Consider the following 6,902-nt stretch of genomic DNA (forward strand, 5'->3'; position numbering starts at 1 on the left):
AAGAGATGAACCTAGCTACTTAACATTATTTGATCTTTGACAAGCCAATTAAAAACATTCAGTGGGGAAAAGATTCCCTATTTAACAAATGGCGCTGGGTGAACTGGCTGGCAAACTGTAGAAGACCTAAACTGGACCCACACCTTTCACCATTAACTAAAATAGACTCTCACTGGATAAAAAATTTAAACTTAAGACATGAAACTATAAAAATACTAGAAGAAAGTGCAGGTAAAACCCTTGAAGAAATCAGTCTTGGTGAGTATTTTATGAGGAGGACCCACTAGGCAATTGAAGCAGCTTCAAAAATACACTATTGGGACCTGATCAAACTAAAATGCTTCTGCACAATCAAGAATACAGTAATTAAAGCAAGCAGACAGCCCTCAGAATGGGAGAAGATATTTGCAGGTTATGTATCCAACAAAGGTTTAATAACCAGAATCCACAGAGAACTCAAACGTATAAGCAAGAAAAGAACAAGCAATCCCATTGCAGGCTGGGCAAGGGACTTGAAGAGAAACTTCTCTGAAGAAGACAGGTGCATGGCCTACAGACATATGAAAAATGCGCACAATCCTTAATCATCAGAGAAATGCAAATCAAAACTACTTTGAGTATCATCTAACTCCAGTAAGATTAACCCATATCACAAAATCCTAAGACCAGAGATGTTGGCATGGATGTGGAGAAATGGGAACACTTCTACACTGCTGGTGGGAATACAAATTAATACATTCTTTTTGGAAAGATGTTTGGAGAACACTTAGAGATCTAAAAATTGATCTGCCATTCAATCCTATAATTCCTCTACCAGGTATATACTCAGAAGACCAAAAATCACATTATAACAAAGATATTTGTACCAGAATGTTTATTGTAGCCCAATTCATAATTGCTACATCATGGAAAAAGCCCAAGTGCCCTTTGATCCACAAGTGGATTAATCAATTGTGTTGTATGTACACCATGGAATATTATTCAGCCTTAAAGAAAGATGGAGATTTTACCTCTTTCATGTTTACATGGATGGAGCTGGAACATATTCTTCTTGATAAAGTATCTCAAGAATGAAAGAAAAAGTATCCAATGTACTCAGCCCTACTATGAAATTAATTCATGGCTTCCACAAGAAAGCTATAACCCAGTTACAAGCTAAGAATAGGGCGAAGGGGGAGAGGGAAGAGAGGAAGGAGGAGGATGGGCGGAGGGACGGTGGTTGGTGGGATTACACGTGCAGTGCATCTTACAAGGGCACATGTGAAACTTAGTAAATGTAGAATAGAAATATCTTAATACAATAACTAAGAAAATGCCAGGAAGGCTATGTTAACCAGTGTGATGAAAATGTGTCAAACGGTCTATAAAACCAGTGTATGGTGCCCCATGATTGCATTAATGTACACAGTGATGATATAATAATAATAATAAAAACAAGCTGTGGTACATGTACATCATGGAATACTATTGAGCCATTAAGAAGAAATGGAGACTTTATATCCTTTGTATTAACCTGGATGGAAGTGGAACACATTATTCACAGTAAAGCATCACAAGAATGGAGAAGCATGAATCCTATGTACTCAATTTTAATATGAGGACAATTAATGACAATTAAGGACATTGTGGGGGTGAGGAAGGGGAGAGGAGAGAGAGAAAGAAGGAGGGAGGGATGAGGAAAGGAAGAGTGGTGATAGGGAAGGAAGGAGGCTGGTGGGGTCTTGGTGTGTGTCACACCTTTTGGAGGCAAGACACAATTGTAAAAGGAATTTTACCTAACAAATGCAATCAGTGTAACCTGGTTTCTTGTACCCTCAATGAATCCCCAACAATAAAAAAAGAAAAAAAAGAAAAGAAAAGAAAAATGAATAAATAAGTAAATTCAAAAAAATAATAATATCAGTGCTGGAAAATTTTAAACTGAACGCATACAAAAAAATTGATCATAAAGAAAAAGAATGATCTCTTTTTGGCCTATATTAAATATAAGAAGTTCTATTGGCCTATATTAAATCTAAGAAGTTCTATTCATCAAAAGACACCACTAAGAGAATGAAAAAGAAAGCTGCAGATGGAAATGGACATTTGTAATATGTACATACAATCAACAAAGGGCTTATATCCAAAATGTGCAGTGAACTCATACAAATCAGCAAAGAGACAACTTAAGGGTAAAATGGACAAGAGATTGAATAGACACTTTAAAAAGAGGATACCAAAGGAGTTTACTCTTCACTAGCTAAGGACAAAAACCATGCTGAGATACTATAACACATCACCAGGACGGATAAACTTAGGAGACTGAAAATACAAACTATTGGTGTATAGAAGGGATAATGGAAAGTCTATGAATGTTCATATGCTGCTCATGAGATTGGATATTAGAATAATAAACTTAGAAAATTGTTTGGCAGTATCAAATAAAGTTGATATATAGGATTATTCATATCTTATAATTAGCAATTTAACTCCTAGTTACAGACCCAATGAGATGCATGCACATGTACATCAAAAAGAGGAACAAAAATACTCCCTAGAGCAATACTATTTATAGTAGTCAAAACTGGAAACAGGGGAAGATAAGACTCCAGGCATCGCTGGCTGGTGGTATCTGCCTATAATCATCCCTTTGAGGATACAGGGAGTCAGCAAGGGACTTCTGGACCCCAAAAGGAGGACAAAAACAGTGGAAAACTAGCAAGTGGTTGCATGTGTTCAATCAACCTAATCCCGCCGGCAACCGTAAGTACAAGCAGCAGTGACTGCAAACCAGAAAGGCCTTACCTGTGAACTGTTTCGGTGTTGTTGGACTTGGCACTCAGTTGAACGGCCTAGGGTAGAGCTTGAGCAGGAGTGCAGAGAACTTTGGGCATTGTCTAGGGCCCCAGACCGAGCTGCTGAGCTGGGTCACAGGGAGCCATTATGAGAGAACTGCCCCAGCAAGCTCCGCCCTCAGGGTCCCAGAGCAAGGATCAGGAGGAACCTAGTAACCTAGTGACTGAGCAGCCTAAAGGCAGAGACTGAGCTGCCTTATAGCCTTAATCCTCAGGGGAAGAGTAAGACTGGGTTTTGGCACACTGGAGACTCAGGCTGTTGACCTGGGTAGAGTGCTGTGGCGTCACAGCTCATAGCAACCGCAAACTCCTGGGCTCAGTTCTGCCAGGACCTCCATAAGAGCTGTACCACAACCCCCGACCCACGACACGCACCCACTGGGCCTCTGCATGCCCTAACCAGGAACTTCAGAAGCCACGCAACCCTGTGTCCTCCAGGTCTCCACACTAGCCCATTAGTCTGGCCAGGGATACTGGTAGCTGCGTGCCCTCTGAAGCCCTCCCTGCCTCTGCAAAAAGCCCTTCCCCTGGCCAAAGACTGCTGGAGCCTTGGGCTCTCTGTGCCAAAGTCACTGGGTGCCAGGCACTCCCAGAACCGTGCAAACCACCTCCTGCCCAGCCGCTGGATCCGGGTGTGTCACATGATGGAGCTGTTTCCACAACCAAAACTCCCTAGCTGGGGCAGCCCCAGAAGAACTGCACAGGGTCACTCCCTACAAAGATCTAGCAACAATAGAGTGATCCTTCTGGGGTCTAATCTTGGAGAGACACCACCAGAACACTGAGGACAGCCAGAGGCAAAGGTGAAAAACAATCATGAGGCAAAATCAACAGAAAAACTCTGACAATATGAACAATCAGAGTAGAACAACTCCCCCAAAGATCAATGGGGCAGATACAGCACAAGATCCCAGACACAAAAAAATAGCTGAGATGTCAGAAAATCGAATTCAGAATCTGGATAGCAAATAAGATCGAATTAGAACTCCAAGCAGTAACCAAAAGATATATCAAGAATTCAATGAATTCAAAGACCAAATGACCAAAGATTTTGACACATTGAGACAAGAAGTTGCATCTCTCAAAGATCTGAGAAACACAGTAGAATCCCTCAGTAACATAATGGAGCAAGTAGGAGAAAGGATTTCTGACATTGAAGACAAAGCTTTCAAATGCTCCCAAACTTTCAAAGAGGAAGAGAAATGGAGAGCAAAAACAGATCTCTCTCTCAAAGAGCTCTGGGATAATTAGAAGAAAACCAATATTCATCTTATAGGGATCCCTGAAAGCGATGAAGTGGCTTCACAAGGCACAGAGTCTCTTGTCAATGAGATTATGAAGGAGAACTTTCCAGACATGCCAAGAGATTCTGAAATACAGATAGCAGACAGTTTCAGAACTTCAGCATGACTCAACCCAAATAAGACATCCCCCAGACACATCATAATCAATTTCACTAAAGTTAACATGAAGGAGAAAATTCTGAAAGCTGCCGGACAAAAGAAAACCATCACCTACAAGGGGTAGAATATCAGAATAACTGCAGATCTCACTGCTGAAACCTTTCTAGCTAGAAGAAGATGGTCATCAACTTTTAATCTCCTAAAACAAAATAACTTTCAACCCAGGATCCTGTACCCAGCTAAACTGAGTTTCATTTATGACAGAGAAATTAAATACTTCAATGACATTCACATGTTGAAGAAATTTGCCATAACTAAACCAGCTCTCCAGAATATTCTCAGACCTATCCTCCATAAAGACCAGCATAATTCTACACCACAAAACTAAACCCACCCAAAAAATTTTGATCAAATTCCAACTTCCACAGTCTCAAAAGGATTAAAAATATCTACTGGACTCTCGAAAGGCTTATCAATATTCTCAATTAATGTGAATGGTTAAAACTGTCCTCTAAAGAGGCAGAGGTTGGCTGACTGGATACAAAAACTCAAGCCAGATATCTGCTGCATACAAGATTCGCATCAAACATTAAAAGACAATTATAGACTCAAGGTGAAGGGATGGTCATCTATATGCCAGGCAAATGGAAAGCAGAAAAAAAGCGGGCATTGCAATCCTCTTCGCAGACACGATAGGCTTTAAACCAACCAAAATAATTAAGAACAAGGATGGACACTTCTTATTTGTTAAAGGTAATACTCAAAATGATGAGATCTCAATTATTAATATTTATGCACCCAACCACAACACACCTCAATTTATAAGAGAAACTCGAACAGACATAAGCAACTCGATTTCCTCCACTTCCATAGTAGTTGGAGATTTTTTTTTTTAATTGTTGGGGATTTATTGAGGGTACAATAAGCCAGGTTACACTGATTGCAATTGTTAGGTAAAGTCCCTCTTGCAATCATATCTTGCCCCCATAAAGTGTGACACACACCAAGATTTTAGCAGTGCTGGACAGATCCTCCAAAAAGAAGCTAAGCAAAGAAATTTTAGATTTAAACTCAACCATTCAACATCTGGACTTAACAGACATCTCACAGAACGTTTCATCCCAACAAAACTGAATACACATTCTTCTCATCAGCCCATGGAACATACACCAAAATCGACCACGTCCTAGCCCACAAATCTAACCTCAAAAATTTAAAGGAATAGAAATTATTCCTTGCATCTTCTCAGACCATCATGGAATAAAAGTTTAACTCAACAACAATAGGAACCTGCATACCCATACAAAAACATGGAAACTAAACAACCTTATGCTGAAGGATAGATGGGGTATAGATGAGATTAAGAAGGAAATCACCAAATTTTTGAAACAAAACAACAATGAAGACAGGAATTACCAGAATCTGTGGGATACTGCAAAGGCAGTCATAAGAGGGAAATTTATAGCACTGCAAGCCTTCCTCAAGAAAACGGAAAGAGAGGAAGTTAATAACTTAATGGGACATCTCAAGCAACTGGAGAAAGAAGAACACTCCAACCCCAAACCCAGCAGAAGAAAAGAAATAACCAAAATCAGAGCAGAATTAAATGAAATTGAAAACAAAAGAATTATACAACAGATCAATAAATCCAAAAGTTGGTTTTTTGAAAAGATCAATAAAATAGATAAACCTTTGGCCAACCTAACCAGGAAAAAAAGAGTAAAATCTCTAATTTCATCAATCAGAAATGGTAATGATGAAATAACAACAGACCCCTCAGAAATTCAAAAAATCCTTAACGAATACTACAAGAAACTCTACTCTCACAAATATGAAAATCTGAAAGAAATCGACCAATACCTGGAAGTGCGCCACCTACCAAGACTTAGGCAGAATGAAGTGGAAATGTTGAACAGGCCTATATCAAGTTCTGAAATAGCATTAACTATACAAATCTCCCTAAAAAGAAAAGCCCAGGACCAGATGGCTTTACATCACAATTCTACCAAACCTTTAAAGAAGAACTAGTACCTATACTACTAAACCTCTTCCAAAATATAGAAAAAGAAAGAATATTACCCAACACATTCTACGAAGCAAACATCACCTTGATCCCCAAACCAGGGATAGACCCAACAAGAAAAGAAAATTATAGACCAATGCCACTAATGAATATTGATGCAAAAATACTCAATAAGATCCTAACAAACAGAATCCAACAACACATCCAAAAAATTATACACCATGACCAAGTGGGATCTATCCCAGAGTCTCAAGGCTGGTTCAATATACGTAAATCTCTAAATGTAATTCAACACATAAACAAACTAAAAAATAAGAACCATATGATTCTTTCAATTGATGCAGAAAAAGGTTTTGATAAAATCCAGCATCCCTTCATAATCAGAACACTTAAGAAAATTGGTATAGAAGGGACATTTCTTAAACTAATAGAGGCCATCTACAGCCAACCCACAGCCAATATCATATTGAATGGAGTTAAATTGAAATCATTTCCACTTACATCAGGAACCAGGCAAGGTTGCCCATTGTCTCCATTGCTCTTTACCAATGTAATGGATGTTTTAGCCATTGCAATTAGGGAAGAAAAGGCGATCAAGGTTATCCACATAGGGTCAGAAGAGATCAAACTTTCACTCTTCGC

This window comes from Nycticebus coucang, chromosome 16 (genome assembly GCF_027406575.1).
Source record: "Nycticebus coucang isolate mNycCou1 chromosome 16, mNycCou1.pri, whole genome shotgun sequence".
NCBI lineage: Eukaryota > Metazoa > Chordata > Mammalia > Primates > Lorisidae > Nycticebus > Nycticebus coucang.